Genomic DNA, 17,693 nt, shown 5'->3' on the forward strand with positions numbered 1-17,693 from the left:
ATTAAAAAAAGCAACGGCTAAATTTAAAACAAAAAAAATAAAAAATTATTGGGGAGATGTGATGAATTGAATAGAAAATCTGCGCTTAGTAAAAAAATTAAAAAAATTAATTAAATTTATTAAATTAAAAGTCAGCAGCTGAACACTGTAACCAAGATACTGGGCACAACAAAACAGAAAAGATAAAAGTGCAGCGCTTAACCTCTAAATATAAATGTGACTTATTAAGAAAATTTATAAATTTTAGTAAAAAACTCAATAGTAGGGAACTGTATATTGTGAATCTAAATAATGTGAAATCGTTTAGTGAAAGATACAATCAAAAATCAATCTTCAAAAAATCAATCATCAAATAAAGAACATTAATCTGTAACTCAAATGTCCAATAAATTTGAAAAACCAAAAATCGTAAAGTCAAAAAAATGTGTATAATGGTGCAACACAGTGTAAAATATCCCATGTGACTGTTCAACAAAAATGTAGTCGATCTTGTTTTTTCAAACAAAAATAGTGCTTGACCACGTGGACCCTTCAACTCTGTAAATCAATAGTGAATGGAGGCTTACCAGATCACCGGTCGGTATGCGCAGATACGGACACATAGACGTTACGATGCAGAAAGCCGGAACCGGGCCACCTCTTCGGATATATCGTAATCCTCGAATTGGGTCGAATCCTCTCGTAAACCGGTCTGCGCGGATACGAGCATGTAGGAGTTTCGGTGCAGGAAGCCGGAAGATGACCAACTATCTCGAATGCTTCGTAATCACCAGATCAGCTCCGATCCTCTCGGAAGCCGAGTTGAGGGGTGTGCTCCATACAGAGTTCAGAGTTGAGGGGCACACTATGTACTGAGTTCAGGGTTGAGGACTTGAGGGGTGCTTTACATACCAAGTTCAGGGTCGAGTGGTGCTTTATGTATGCGACAATGTATTCCACAATTAGTGGGTCCTGCACTATCCACAGACTGGGAGGTCCTGCTTCTCTGACCGATCGCTTCTGTCTCAGAATTTATTTTGAGCATGTGTGGCACCCTGTCCGTCAGACTAGGTTACACACGATTGGAACTGACGCGCATCGGATCATGTTGTCGGAAAATTTTATAGCCAGCTCTCAAACTTTGTTGGTCAGATATTCAGATGGAAACATTCCGATGGAGCCCACACACTGTCGGATTATCCGACAACACGGTCCGATCATTTCCATTGGATTTTCCGACCATGTGTACAAGGGCTTACTTGAAGAAACCTTTCCGTATTTGGAGACAAAATCTCTTTTCCTCCAAACAGAGTGCCCCCTTGTCCTCTGTGATGACCTTAAAGCGAAGGTCCCCCCTAAAGTGGAGCTTCCGCTCATTGGAACCCTCCCCCCCTCCAGCGCCACAATTGGCACCTTTCAGGGGGAGGGGGGTGCAGATACCTGTACAGTACAGGTATCTGCACCCACTTCCGGCATAGATATCTGCAGAAGGTACGCCCCTTTCCACAGAAGCTATGCCCCTTCCGAAGGTCCCCCGCTGTCTGCTGGGAAACACACGGATCCCAGAGACAGCGGGGACCTTCCTTATTGCGCATCGCGACTCGCGCATGCGCAGTAGGGAACCGGGAAATGAAGCTGCGAGGCTCCACTTCCTGACTCCCATACCCAAGATGGCGGCGGCAGCACCCGAGAGACGATCGGCTTCGGGTGCCGACATTGCGGGCGCGCTGGGCGGGTAAGTTTCATTATTTTAAAAGTCAGCAGCTGCAGTATTTGTAGCTGCTGGCTTTTAAAAAAAAAAAAAACGGTGGACTCCCGCTTTAAAGTGAATAATTCAACACCAAGTTCACTGTATGGACCACTAACGTATATTTACAGTATACATGTTGATCATATCATATCATTTATTTAGTGTATTGTTTAACCACTTCAGCCCCTTTGCTGACCAGAGCACTTTTTGTGATTCGGCACTGCGCTGCTTTAACTGACAATTGCACATGCATCGTTGTACCCAAACAAAATTGACGTCCTCTTTCCCCCTCAAATAGAGCTTTCTTTTGTTGGTATTTTAAGCGCCTTTTTTATTTTTTGCGCTATAAACAAAAAAAAAATTTTTTTCCCTCAGATTAGGCTGATATGTATTCTTCTACATATTTTTAGTTTAAAAAAAATTGCAATAAGCGTATCTTCAAAGGTTTCAGTGTAGCGCTCAAAAAACATAAAATACAAAGTTCATATATGTTATTTGTATAATATAATCCTCAAGGGAAGAAAATTCATCTGTGTCAGTCCAAAGAAATAAGAAAAGAAGGGACCATCACCAGCACCCAACAACACTGACTCTTACCATCAGTGCATTTTAATTATGCACATAAGGCACATTCCTGGACAATTGAGCCCCCCGATCTCCTCCTTATCCTGACTCAGCAATCCAATCCAAAATATATCATTGAATGGTACGTGTATAGATCTTAACTCCACCACACTACAACAGATATATCCTCAAATATTAGTTCAATGGCCACATGCAGGGATGAAGAAAATAATCTCATTGCGCAAGTACCATAAAAATCCGAACAATCTTTATTCCATAAATCTAATAAAAATACACTCACATTTCCATGCTTCATCTTTGCCAGACCTCCAATGGCAATTTCAAGAGCTACAGTTTGACCTCCCTCCTTCCCAACCAGAGTCTTCCACGGCCCGTCCAGGTCCCTCCCGAGCTCCTGCTAGATCCTTGCAGTCGTCTCAACAAGGATCTCAAGCCCTTCGCTCTCTTCAGGCCCAGCGATTCCAAGATGTTTCTACAGGTGGACATCGCTAGAAAACTGTGAATTCTTCCCAGACTTTGTGCAGCTGACCAGCTCATGGACCTCAAACCGAATGCAATCTGTGGTGCCTGACGGACTGGGCAAATCGCCCTACACCCCACCCGAGAATCTGGCATGAAGAAGACTTGTTTTTCCATCAAACCTGCGATGGACCGTGCAGGGACACAATCCCAGACTGTAGATGCCCAGTTTAAGTGCTGGTGGTAGGAGACTTAGGTGCCACCCTAATCTCTCCTTGGACAATTGTTTCGTTCAGGTAATAACTATGCTTCCCTTCCTCCCCCCCCCCCCCCCCACATATTTTTTTATAAAAAAAATTTCTTCCCCCTTACTCCCTATTGTAAGGGTCTCCGCCTATAGCGGTAATGGACAAACCTTTATCGTTTACAGTTATAATTGATTGTGTGTCTACTCCAGGTTGCAAGTTCATCTTATTGGTGTGACGAGGTCCTCCACACATAATAGTTTGTTTCTTATGCCATTGTTGACTTGTTCTTTGATATTCCCGAATTTATGCCATTGTTGACATGTTCTGTAATAGTCATGATTACTGTTAAAGTTATGCCGAGTGGTTTCCGACGAACCACTGCTCCCCCATGTGTTGGTACTTGGCCCGGACTACAATTCAAGCCAACGCCCGACAAATTCGTGGGATTTCAATCCCACGACCAATAGCAATCTCACTGTATGACAGTTATTTGTGTACAGCATTGCACGTTTACACTACCCTTTATGACTTGACACTTACAATTCCTTTCCTATCCCCCTCTTTAACTCTTCTGACCTTCCCTATCTCCTCTGGGTTCACGGGTGTCCATTCTGGTTCCACCCGTTAATACCATAATGACCATTAATTGGTTGTCCCTGAATGTGCAGGGCATGAACTCCCCTCGTAAGAGGGTGAAGGTCTTTAAGTACCTACGAAAACAATGGATTGACATCACATGCTTACAGTAAACAAATTTTTCTCGGGCTTCCCATCCCAAATATTTTGACGCTCAGTTTCCTCAGGTGTTTTTGGCAAATGCCCCAACTAAGCAAAAGGGGGTGCTTGTGGCGTTCCGCAAATCGGTTCCATTTAGTTGCACTAAACAGATTGCAGATCCTGATGGCAGATATTTACTGCTGCAAGGCACCATTTACGACATGGAGGTCACCATAATGACGTACTATGCCCCTAATGTAAACCCGGGAACCTTTTTGACCCGTGTCTGTGCCCTGTTGACATCCCACTGCAAGGGCACTTGTGGGCGACTCTAATTTAGTTTTAAAACCTATACTGGACAAACACCCGTCGGAGAAGAACAGCCCGTCGACAAACGTTAAAAAGTTTATTCGTTCCTTACAAACACACAATCTAGTTGACCTGTGGAGGGAGTGTCACCCTCAGGGCAGGGATTATACCCATTATTCCCACCCCCACCATGTTCATTCCAGGATAGACCACATGTTTATGCTCAGGCGCCACCTTCCTTTAGTGGTATCTGTTTCAATCTTGGCTGCCCCGTGGTCGGACCATGATCCGATGTTGGTGGTCTGCAACTCCATCCTAGATAGACCCCGGTTTTCCCCCTGGATGATGAATGATTCGCTCCTTTCTCATGCAGGGGTAACGGAGGAAATCGTTAAAGCTTCAGAAGACTACTTTCGCGACAATCTGGGCTTGGTGACGTCGCCAGGGATCCTCTGGGAGGCCTATAAAGCGGTGCTACGTGGTCGGATTATTCGTCTAGCATCGGCTCGTAAAAGGGTGAGAGAAGCAAAACAGAAAGATCTTGAGTCCCGACTGGCGACGTTATCTGCTACGTTTAAACAATTTCCCACCCCAGGTAACCTTAAATTGTTGGAGCAAACCCGCTCGGCGCTTGACCTGTGCCTCACTGAGGGGGCGGAGCGTTTTTTAACACTGGTCCCATCAGAGATGGTATGCGAGGGCGAATAAGCCGACTCGAATGTTAGCCAACAGACTCCGAACCTTTGCCCCTAAACTAGACCCTATAACCCTGCGAGACCGACATAACATTCTATCGGGTAATCCAAAACATGTACTGGAGGAGTTTGGGTTTCACCTTGCGAAACTATACATGGCTCCAGAGCGGGATGCTTCTCAGAGCATGGCAGATTTCCTTGGTCAGCTTTTGCTCCCATCCTTGACGGGGGCGCATGTCACCCTCATGGATCGCGACATCCAAATTTCAGAAGTTTTACAAGCGATAAAGGAACTTAAGGTGGGAAAACGGCCTGGGCTTGACGGTTACACGGCGCTTTATTACAGAAAGTTGTACACCAGTGGTAGCACCTCACTTAGTAGCTATGTACAATTCGGTAAAAAATGCTTATCCCCTCATCCCAGATCTCCTAACAGCAAATGTAGTGATGATTCCTAATCCGGACCGCGACCACTCTTCTTGGGCCAATTTCAGACCTATCTTGCTCATTAATGTTAATATGAAAATCCTGCCAAAAATTTTAGCGACCCACCTAAACTCTTTTCTCCCTCGTTTGATAAAAAAAGATCAGGTCGGCTTTGTACCCCAGAGACAGGTGGGAGATGCCATACGACGTATATTGCAACTTCAGCATATAGCCCATACTCACTCTCTTAAAGCTATGCTCCTATCCCTTGATGTAAATAAGGCCTTTGACACCTTGTCTTGGCCTTATCTCATGTCTGTTCTTCGGCATTATGGCTTCGGGACCTCATTTATGACATGGATGTCAGCCCTATACGATTCTCCCCGGGCAAAAATTAAATATTATGGATTTGAATCTCCCATTTTTCATATCCGGAGGGGAACCCGCCAGGGGTGTCCACTTTCGCCCCTTCTTTTTGTTTTGGCATTGGAACCCCTGGCGGAAGCAATTAGAATCCACCCGGATATAAGAGTCATTGAGGTAGCGGGTTGCCCCCACAAAATTTCCTTATTTGCCAATGACATTCTTCTTACTGTCACCTCCCCTAGAACCTCCCTACCAAACCTGCAAGCACTATTGTAGACCTTTGCATCTTTCTTGGGACTCTGGATCAACCCATCAAAGTCAAAGGCGCTGTCGACTATCCTTTCTCCGGAATTACTGAGGGACTTGCAATCGGCTTTTCCCCATCAATGGGTTTCTTCATTTCCCTATTTGGGAATCCGCCTCACCTCCACATATCAGGCTTTATATGAGGCGAACTTTACACCTTTGCTCAAAAAGCTAACAGATATGTTGTTATCGTGGTCCACTTTGCCTCTTTCGTGGTTCGGGAGAATAACGGCCATCAGAATGGCGTATCTCCCAAAGATACTATATTACTTTCGTGTACTACCTATCCCAGTTCCTTCACATACTCTCAGTACTCATCAACGTAAGATCTTGCAATTTATCTGGGGATTGTCTCGCCCCCGCATTAGCAGACAAATCACGTTTGCTAAAAGAATTAAAGGGGGCCTCTCGGTCCCAAACTTAAGGGCCTATTATGTAGCAGCCAACATAGCTCCGCTTTCCCACCTTTAGGAGACATACCAACTCCCACTCTGGGCTACTATCGACCTGCTTGATGGAGACTCCATCCCTATATCATCGTTGCCCTGGCTCCCACCTATGCATCGTCCTGTGATTACGGGGCCTTGTATGACTTACACACTGCGAGTTTGGGACTCAGTGAAATACTCTGCTGGGCTGATTTCTCCCCATCTCCCGCTCTTGCGGCTTCTCCGTTGCCCACTGTTCCCCCCCCCGGGTCTAGATAATCCTGCACAATTTACATGGTGGATGGCTTTGGCTTTGTTGACGTACGTTCATTGATTACTCCCACTAGGATCTTATCATTTGAAGCTTTGTGCTCGTCGAACGACATACCTTTACGTGAGCATTTTAGATATTTACAAATCCATCATTTTCTCCAAAGCCTCATTAAATTTCAAGACATTCCATATACGTTGACACCATTTGAGAGCATATGTAGAACTAGGCCCCACTCTCCTGGTCTGATATCTCTGATATATTCAGCACTGATCTCTACGAAGAGACCTCCAGTGTGGCCCTACCATCTTCAGTGGGAGAGGGAGTTGGGGAAGAAGCTGGAATCGGAAGATTGGCAGACAATGACATTAGCTTTGTCTAAGTGCTCGCACAATGTAATAATTCTGGAAAACGCTTATAAGGTCCTATACCGGTGGTTTTACACTCCGATGCTCCTGGCCCGCTTCATCCCAGCCTGTTCTCCACTTTGCTTCAGGGGATGCTCCCAGGAGGGCACCATGGCCCATATTTGGTGGACGTGTCCGCGGGTATGCAGACTATGGGTCAGGGTATACGCACTACTCCATAGTCTACTTCGGGTAAATCTTAAAAAGGATCCGTTTGAGGCACTCCTTGGCAAACCGATCAATGAATTATTACACCCGGAACGGCAACTAGCACAAAATGTCTTTACTACGACTAAATTGACAATAGCGAGAGCATGGAGAACCCCAGCCCTGAGCTTTGAGGCAGTGAAAAATCGCCTGAATGATGTTATGGTCAATGAAAAACTGTCGTCTATTCAATCTGACACCCATAACAAATTTCTCAGGGTTTGGCAACCCTGGATCACATATCATCATTCTCCTAGATTCGATGTCGCCTTATTATCACTATAGGAGCTCGACTGGGCACACCCCATGAACCCCTTGTCTTCCCCCTTTTCTTTCCCCTCTCTTCCCTGACTTTCCCCTTTCCTTTCTTGATTTACACTACCCCCCCCCCCTCTATTTTCCTCTTTAAAACTATCCTAATCTCCCCTTAGTCTTTAGTCCACCTCTTTTTTCCCTTATCCTCTTTCCCCCCTACCAGTTTTCTGAAATTGATAACTATGGGCTTTCTATATGTTGAATGGTACTCTTGTGTTGCAGTTCAGTAAAGAACCCGGAGTCACCCGGGTCCAGGATTTGTGTTTATTGTATTGACAACAGCCTGTTCGAATTTGTACTGTACTGTGAAACACTTGTATTGCTATCTAAATGCAAGCCTGTTGTGTTGGAATATAGGATTATAATAAAACTTTTGTAAAAGAAAAATACACTCACATTTCATGTGAAGTTTGCCAGCAAAAAAGTAAGACAGTAACCAGTACTTCCTACCACCAAAGTAGAAGCCACTCCCGAACTCCTTAGCATGTCACTAGTCCCTCATACACCCAACGTTTCTTCACTATTGTGCATCTTCAGGGGCGTGGCTATGACATGTGATTAAGGTCTTATATAGGGAATACATTGAGCAATAATTACCTAAAACAGGTGAAAATTTCCACGTGGAGGAAACCTCCTTCCACCGGGATCTCCATTACCGGGTTCCACGTGCACTCCATTGCCCAGAAGTGATGTTGAGACACCCCCGTGTACGCCGCGGTTGACCATTGGGCCCCGCGTGAGTTCCATTCACCAGAGGTGACATCAACACACCTCCGTCATGGCTACCCTACTTACATGCGTTCCGGAAGTGACGCTAAGTCTACTTCCGGAACGCAAACAAATCCGGAAGTCAGTGTATTTACACCTCCCACTCAATAGTGGCATATACTAGCTATTAGTATAGTCTACCCTCCGAGCAGTATAACGCAACCAACCATGCAAAGCGCTCACTGAATGGGAGGTGTGTCCATACTAGAGAAAAGAAACAAAGAAAGAAACACTCCAGTGTAGACGCCAACAAAGACCAAAAGACCCTCGTTGTGTGAAGTCAAGCTAAAATATAAAAATATATAAATTATACTTAGTTCAACCTATCATGATACAAAAAAACTTTTGGGTCATCTTATATGAAAAACCGGGGGAGGTCAGTGAATGCACCCGGATATCAGGAGTGGCGTTCCCTAGTGGTCATATACAAAAAATACATATGAAAAAAAAATATATAAAATATAAAAAAATTAAACGTGCAAATTGAATTATTATAGAGTTCTGTATCACTAGACTGAAATCAACTCATAACTCAGCAATGTCAGCAATAAACAGTGCATATAAGCATTAACTGCAATGGGAATAATGATACTATGACTAGTCTAGAGTGCACTCTAGGAGACTGCCTAGTATAGGGTGCAATGTCTTCTGAGAGGTAAGCATAAGCAATAAGTAAACATCTCTGTGCAACAGCTGTAAAGGTGTAATCTATTTCCCCTCCTCCTGGCAATATCTCTTTGGGAAATGCAATTCAGATCAATGGGCAGGAGCGGTGAAGGAGTGTATACACCGCTCCTTCACCGCTCCAAAGATGCAGCTTGCAGGAGTTTTTTTAATGTCCTGCAAGCGCACCACACCAGTATGAAAGCACGCGGGCTTTCACACTGGAAAGACAGGAGAGGCTCTTTACAAGCGCTACGCAGGCGCTATTTTTAGTAAAGGGCTTCAGTGTGAAATGGGTCTTAAAAGGGACCAGTAGCGGCTATTGATATATTTTTGGGGGGCGGTACCCAATCCACCCTGCTCCACCCACCCACCTCCCCCCCCCCCGGTCGGGTCACAGTCACCCCCCGGTCAGTCATCACCAGCCCCGCACTTACCCCATCTAGGTCGCAGGCAACGCTTCCTCCAGGCGGAGAGTGGAGCCTCCTTCTCCTGGTGCTTCACGGCGGCATCCCCTGTGTCTCCTCCCTCCTCGGCAGCCAATAGGATCACTTCTTCTCTCAGCCAATCAGGTGACAGGTCTCAGGACCCACTTCCTGATTTGCCAGGAAGAGAATCAGGAAGACAATACAGAATATTAATTTGATATTGTTACACAATTGGGTGGGCCCAGGGTGCAGTACTCTGTGCGTCCGGTGCCCCGCATGTAGATTAGGGGGCCAGACACATGGATTAGGGGGTGGCTCCCTGCATTACAGGCTGCCACTAAGTGGGACTACTGTTCCATTTGTATTTATGGGGAGTTACTGTGCAGAGGTGGATGAAGAGGCAAGGAGACTATAAAAACACGAGTAGGGCTCCATTATCAAGAAAATGTAGGTTGGCAACAGGGTTGCGGTGCTTTTTTCAAGAAATAGCTGTGCTTTAAAAATGTATGCCATAAATTATAGTTGTACTGTTTTCTGGAAAGCATTAGCACTTTCCATTATTAGCTGCCTATAAGATGAGGCCTTTAAAGGCTGCACCTGGTGATGTTTTTAATTTTGCTCCTTACTACAGGAAACAGTCTACAGACATTTAACTATTTACATATTCTTAACCAGCATTAAAAAGAATCAAAAATGCTTTAACACAATACCATGAAGTTAGTCCAAAAGTTCTTGTACAACTTTAACGCCCGCATACCACTTACCTTCTAGTCTCTTCTATTTTCTATCTTGAGATTTACTGCTCACAGTTGGAACTGAACTGTAATTGATTCTGCCTAATGTATGTTTTACATTTTTATGTATACTGTGTTGTGGAAAAGCATTTATATGTATTGACCCTGTTTTCCAGAGTTTCCCATAATAAAGATTGAATTCAAAAAATGATTTAAAACAAGCAAGCCTTTATTGACTTTTCTAGCCTCAGGTATCATGGAGTAATTCTCCTGCAAAGTTCTATGAAAAAACACTATCACTTTCCTTTTCTATCACTAGATCATTTTGTTTCCCCTGCCTGCAGTGAGTTATCAGCCTGCTAGCCTTTTTATCCATAATGAAACCCAGAGCCTCCATCCATGGTGCAGTCTGTTGGCCTCTTTAAGTGCCAGGTGCTGCACTTACGTCCGACATACCCCTGAGCACTGCACTCTATACTTTAGGATGCATGTGATATATTTTTGATCAATAAACTCTGTACGCTATGCTGTATGTGACATACCATGTCCTAGGAACCATGTCCAAGCAACCAATCATGTGCTTGCCCCTCCCCCATGCCCCAGCATTCACAGGAGGAGAAGGAGGAAGTTCCTCCTCCAAACCTATCCGGTCCCGTTGCCCAGCCTTCCAGCTTCTACATGTACTGTAGCCAACTACTGCAATAAGAAGGAATGGATTCTGCTTCAAGCTTGGGTCTTCACAATACTTCCTCCTCCCCTTCCACTACTCCAACTATTCTCTTAAATCTCTCCACTCTGCTCTTCCCTTCTAACTTTGGGGACCCTATTGAAAGGGAATGGGCTCTAGGGACCATGATGTAATGGGCTTTGGGGACCCTGATGTAAGGGGGCTTTAGGGACCCTGACGTAAGGGGGCTTTAGGGACCCTGATATAAGGGGGTGACTTTGAGGATCCTAATGAAAGGGGGACTCTGATTTAAGGGGGAACTCTGGGGTCTCTGATTTAAGGAGGGGGTACTCTTGGGACCCTGATTTAACCACTTGCCAACCGACCGCCATCGTTATACGTCGGCTGTTTGAAGAGGAATATCGTTGTCATGGCAGCAGCTGCAATAACCCTGGTATCCTCTTCTTCAGCGGGTGGTCGGCTTTCAGATAAAAGTAGTTTCTGAGGTGGATTCGCCCATAATTTTTTATTGCATTTTATTGTAAATATGAGATCTGAGGTCTTTTTGACAGCAGATCTCATATTAAGGCGGTCCTGTAATTTTTCCTATTACAAGGGATGTTTACATTCCTTGTAATAGGAATAAAAGTGACAAAATTATTATTATTTTTTTTTTTTTAAATAGTGACTGAGCTGAAGATGGCCCCCGCTCAGCTCCATACCACTGCAGGGGCGGAAGCGACCTCAAAACGTCACTAACGCCCAATGCTCTTCAAACTACTTTTTTTTAATTGCATTTTATTGTAAATATGAGATCTGAGGTCTTTTTGACAGTAGATCTCATATTAAGGAGGTCCTGTAATTTTTCCTATTACAAGGGATGTTTACATTCCTTGTAATAATAATAAAAGTGACAAAATTATTATTATTATTATTTTTTAAATAGTGTAAAACATAGGATTTTTATAACAGCTTACCTGTAAAATCCTTAAAATGGAGGTCGTCGCAATACTTTGCCACATGGTATTTGCACAGCGGTCTTACAAGCGCACTTTTTTGGAAAAAAATACACTTTTTTGAATAAAAAAATAAGACAACAGTAAAAAAATAATGTAAAAATTTTATTTTATTTTATGAAAGATAATATATTTTTTATTTCTTTAATCGTACTTCACAGGACACAGAGCCATAGTAATTACTATGTGGGTTATAGTCCACCTTCAGGTGCTGGACACTAGCACACCCTAAACAGAAAGTTGACTCCCTATATAACCCCTCCCATACCGGGAGCATCTCAGTTTTGTAGCAAAGAAAATACATGTGTATACTAGAAAGAGGGGCGCGACCTATGTGTCTTGTGATGTACTTAAAAAGAAAAGGATTTTACAAGTAAGCTGTTATAAAAATCCTATTTTCTTTAATCGTACATCATGGTACACAGAGCCATAGTAATTACTACCTCGCACCCCTCTGATGTAACACAGGCAGGTTTCCGTTACATCAGAGGGGGATGGGGTCACCCATATGTCACGGGGAAGCCCGGGTTTCCCCTTGCGTCAGAGGGGGGCGGGGTCAGGTGACGGGTGGCCCCACCCTCCGCATATAACAAACGTCAGGCCGCCGGAATCCCCGCAGTGTCTCCTCAGTGGAGACAGACGGTGGATGTATTCGCTGCGCTGATTCAGATGAGCCATCGCTGGACAAAGGAGAGACGATCGTCCGTGGATTACCACCGCTGGAATCTTTTTTTTATTTTTTTTTATTTTTAATAAAGGAATTTTTCAAAAGTGTGTTTGTCTTATTTAACCATTTTTACACTTTATTTGTGAAATGGTAGGGATACTTTTGCATTTCAAACAGGGGGGGCCGGGATCTGGGGGTCCCCTTGTTAAAGGGGGCTTCCAGATTCTGATAAGCCCCCCGCCCGCAGACCCCCACAACCACCAGCCAGGGTTGTGGGGATGAGGCCCTTGTCCTCATCAACATGGGGACAAGGTGCTTTGAGGGGTCACAGACCCCCAAAGCATCCTCCCAATGTTGAGGGCATGTGGCCTGGTACGGTTCAGGAGGGAGGGGGGGCCGCTCTCTCGACCCCCCTCTTTTCCTGGGGCCTGCCAGGTTGCGTGCTCGGATAAAGGGTCTGGTATGGATTTTTAGGGGGACCCCCACGTCAATTTTTTTTTTAATTTGACGCGGGGTTCCCCTTAATATCCATATTAGACCTGAAGGGTCTGGTATGGATATTTAGGGGGAACCCCACGTCAATTTTTTTTTTATTTGACGCAGGGTTCCCCTTAATATCCATACCAGACCTGAAGGGCCTGGTAATTGAATTTGGGGGACCCCCACGCTTTTTTGAATTTTTTTTTTTTATCAATGACTTTCAATGAGTGTTCTCTGTATTACGGAGCCGACAATTCATAATAGCTGCGAGTGATTTTAAAGGACTTTTTTTCCTGCATAAATGACACTTTGTGCAGGGACAGTTCTAAGCACCAGAAACATGCGCCCCTTCATAGGCATACTATAGACAACCCCCCCCCCCCTACGAAATTTAAAGGAATAATACACTTTTATTGTTTCACTTTAATCATTATTAAAATCACTGCTCCCGAAAAAAACAGCCGTTTTTAAAACTTTTTTTTGCATTGATACATGTCCCCTGGGGCAGGACCCGGGTCCCCAAACACTTTTTAGGACAGTAACTTGCAGAATCTTTTCTCTCTGTCAAATCTTTTTTCTCTGTCGAATATTTTCTCTATATAATCTTGGACTAATAGAGGTAAGGTTAGGCACATTCGACCACAGGTTCTATAGACACAGATTATTGTCAGAGTCACGTCGAATCTTCTATTCTATATCGAACTGTTGTAACAATGAAAACGAAAATAAAGCATTTATTTATGTTGGATCTTTCGTTTTTCGGATTCTGTGCTTTCGTTATGGTTTGTCAAAACGAAAACGAAAATAGCTGAAATTCGGACGAAAATGCATTCGGACGAAAACTAATGCACATGTCTACTTTGAAACCATAAGCTAGAACGATTATTGTCGAATCCATTTAGAATAGTAGATTTCCATGCTGCTTGTCCTCTTTTAGGACCTTCAGGCAAAACAAACAAAACATCAGTTTTCCAAATCTGAGCAGTCGTCTTTAAGTCGACTGCTCTCACCACAATAGAATGCAGTGATGTTTCTTTCATAGAACAGGGTTGTGGAAAAAATGAAGATAGGATAATATCCTGGTTTAGATAAAAACCTGATACTACCTTACGTAAAAAGTTAGGATGAGGAAGCCATATTACCTTATCCTTGTGAACAATAATAATACAGCTCTTTACAAGAAAAAGTAGCCAATTCTTATGCCCTTCTTGCAGCAGATATGGTTACCAGAAAAAATAGTTTCCTTGTCAAAAAAGGACCAAGGGAATATGTCGTATCAGTCCAAAAAAAGGCTGTTTTGTAATGCCGCCAAAAACTAAATTAGAGTCCCAAGGGTTCAGGGGTGACCTAACCTGGGGATTAAGCCATTTTACCCCTGAATAAAATTACAAACCAAAGAAAACATTGCAAGTGATCATTGAAATAATACTGATAAGGCCGAGACCAGTCCTTAGAAAGCTCTCAAGGCCAGCTTTATTTCTCACCTCATCTGCAGAAAGTCAAGGATTCTACCTTTGACCTATTTCCTGGGGTGCAACCACACCAGGAGGCATATGTTTCCCAGACTCCATAATATATCATTATGGAGGATGGCTCCCTTGCATTAATCAAGATAGAAACCACTGAACCTGACAGCCAACTTTTCTTCAGTGTGGGTCTCAATATCCAAACCGTTAAATTTAGCGTTTGTAAAATAGAATGGAATAATGGACCTTGCGAAAGAAGGTCTGGCCGTGGCGGTAGGGTGTATGGGTCCCCTACTGTCATCTTTTAGATTCCTGCATACCAAGATTTCCTAGGCCCCGCTGGAGGCCACAAGAATCACCTACCTCCCTTCCTGCTTGATCCTGCGAAGAAGTCATGGACGCGAGCAGAATAGGAGGGAATGCATAAATCAGTGAGAATCGATTCCACGGGAATAGCAAGGCATCTGTTCCACATGCTAGCGGATCCTTTGTTTTTGACACAAAGTTGTCATATTCTTTGAAGAACCTGGACATAAACAGATATATGTCTGGGATCCCCCATCTTTGATATATTGACAGGAAGATATTGGGGTGAAGGAACCATTTTCCCGGGAACAACTGCTGGTGACTCAAGTAGTCCACCTGCCAATTTTCTATTCCTAGAATGAAGACCGCCGATAGGCAAAATACAGTATTTTCTGCCCAAGATAGGATATGATTCACCTTTCTCTGGGACGCACAACTTCTTGTGCTCCCATGGTGATTAATATAGGCCATTGCTGTGGCATAGTCGGATTGAATCCTGGCAGGACAATACCTTAAACTGAACATTCAGGCCCTCAGAACCAAGTGCTGATCCTGATTTCTGATTTCTGATCTGGGCCACTTCCGTGGTAACTGAAGGAAGTATTTTCCCCTTTGCAGATTTTTGGATATTAACCATAAACTGAGGCTCCGGCGTACCCAGCCTACAGTACCTGGTATTTCTAGGTGGTCCATCTGGGTGCTAACCAGGCCCGACCCTGCTTAGCCTCGAAGATCAGATGAGATCAGGGGCTTTCAGGGTGATGTGGCTGTAGGCTTTGGAGTCAGACACATTGGGAATCTAGAGTTTGAACCCTTTGTTCCAAACCGATAGGATAATGTTTTGCAGCAGTCTCGAATGAAACTGAGCATAAGGAACGGCCTCAAATGAAGCCACCACCTTTCCCAACAACATCATGCAAAGCTGAATAGAAAAATTCATCTTGCTTCGACCACCTAAATTAGTTCCTTTATGGAGCTGATCTTTGCTTGGGACAAGAATACCCTTTTCATGGTGTACCTATGATCAGACCCAAGTATCTTAGCCCTTTTCATGGTTTTAAAGAAGATTTCTCCTAGGCTGAGAAACCGACCTAGATATTCCAGGTAGTTGAATGTGGTGACCATACTTTGGTCTAAGCGGGCTACTGACTGGACTATCAAGAACAGATCGTCCAGGTAAACCATAATGATTATACCTTGGGCCCTTAATCTGCCCAGAACCTTTGTAAACATTCAAGGTGCAGTACCTAGGCCGGAAAGAAGAGCTACACACTGAAAATTAAGATTTTCCACCTTGATAAGTAGATATTACTAGTGAGCAAGGAAATAGGCATATGGAGGTATGCATCTTTGACGTTGATTGATGCCAGAAGTTATCCTACTTGTAGGATAGAGATGACGGATTGGATTGACTTCGTGCAAAAAAAGAGTGGTTATATTTAGGTATTGAATTTAGATTTTTGAAATCCAGAATGTCCATTTGGATTTAACCAAACCCTTACATGGGGGCCGCCATGATTACTTTTTGCCAAAAGATGGTCCAATGCTTGAGAGAAAGACTTCTTTTTCTCTGGATCCTTAGGAACATTTGATCCGAGAAAACGAGGAGATGGGAACTCTTCGAACTCCAGTTTGTACCTTGGAGCTATTGAGGAAGTCCCCCATTCGTCTTGACACTCTTCCTGCCAGGTCGTTGAGAACTGTAGAAGAATTCCCCCTATTGACCGAGCAGGGGCACCTCCTCATAAGGAGGCTTCAGTATCTTGTAGGTTTCCACCCCAAGACCACTTTTGTCCCTGGGGTTAACCCTGAGGATTACCTATTGAATCTGACAGCGAAAGCCATCGTGACTGCCTGGAGTCTGATGCCCCTGGCACAGAAGAAGGAGCCTTAAAAACAAAAATACATTTACTCCTTTTCTTAAATGGCAAAAGGGGTACTTTTTCCACTAGAATTTCTTTGGATGTATTATCCAAAACATCCCCAAATAGCTGTTTCACCGCAAAAGTAAGACTAGCCAAGAGCTTCTGTATGGTAACTTAGATAAGGACGCAAGGCTTGAAGGATAGAATCTCTCAAAGCAACTATTGAAAACATAAAGCTGCCAGATCCTGAGCCTGCTAAGCAGGATAACCTTGAACACCTTTTTAAACTGGTCTCTCAATGACTAAGCAATTACTGTCAGCACAGGCTGTGACACTCAATCTTCCAGAGAAAAAAAGCATTTTTTTGTTGTTTTTTTTTTAATAGGAATTCCAACTTTTTATCCGTTGGATCCCTTAGCATTTGAGCATTGTCTGCCAGACAAGTCAAACTTTTATTCACAGAGGATATAGCAGCAATTTTTAGTGAATTTCCTCCACCATAGGATAAAGTGTGAAAACTTTTTAGGAGGGAAAATAATGCTGGGTGATCCTCTCAGATACAAAAAAGCTTTTCCAACAATGAATGGACAGAAAAAAGGCATGCACAGCTTTAGCAAACCCAAACACTCAGTTAAAGTGGTTGTAAACCCTTACAAACCACTTTGACCTACAGGTAAGCCTAGATTAAGGCTTACCTGTAGGTCCAAGAAATATCTCCTAAACCTGTACGGTTTAGGAGATATTTCCAAAAAGACAGCGGCACGTAGGCACATTGGGCAGGCCGCAGATCACAGCGATATGCCGCGAGTGTTGGCTCCCGTGCGCATGCGCGGGAGTGACATCATCGCTGCTCCGGCGAATCAAAGCGCCGGAGAAGCGAGACCCGGAAGTCACTCCGGGATCCATGGCAGCGGCAGACATGAAGACGGAGGACCGTTTTGGGGGCTTCGTTCTCAGGTAAGTTATTCATAATGAGCTAGTATGCTATGCATAGTAGCTCATTATGCCTTTGCCTTGCAGGTTGCTTCCCCCCCCCTCTATGGGTTTACAACCACTTTAAGGGTACATAAATGTGGAGCGGACATTGGAGTGGAGAACAAAATGGAGTTATTCTTTTCTTAAAAAACACTCCCGCATTGGAGGACGCCAATGTCGTGCTAAGCAC

The 17,693-nt window shown here is 43.9% G+C and overlaps 1 pseudogene; it reads right to left on the bottom strand.

The window, feature by feature from the left end:
* Positions 1-15,322: 15,322 nt before the first annotated feature.
* LOC143953328 (5S ribosomal RNA) lies at positions 15,323-15,438 on the bottom strand (annotated as a pseudogene).
* Positions 15,439-17,693: the final 2,255 nt, after the last annotated feature.

Source organism: Lithobates pipiens, unplaced genomic scaffold (genome assembly GCF_037356315.1).
Source record: "Lithobates pipiens isolate NorthernLeopardFrog02 unplaced genomic scaffold, aLitPip1_a1.2 Scaffold_10, whole genome shotgun sequence".
Classification (NCBI taxonomy): Eukaryota; Metazoa; Chordata; class Amphibia; order Anura; family Ranidae; genus Lithobates; species Lithobates pipiens.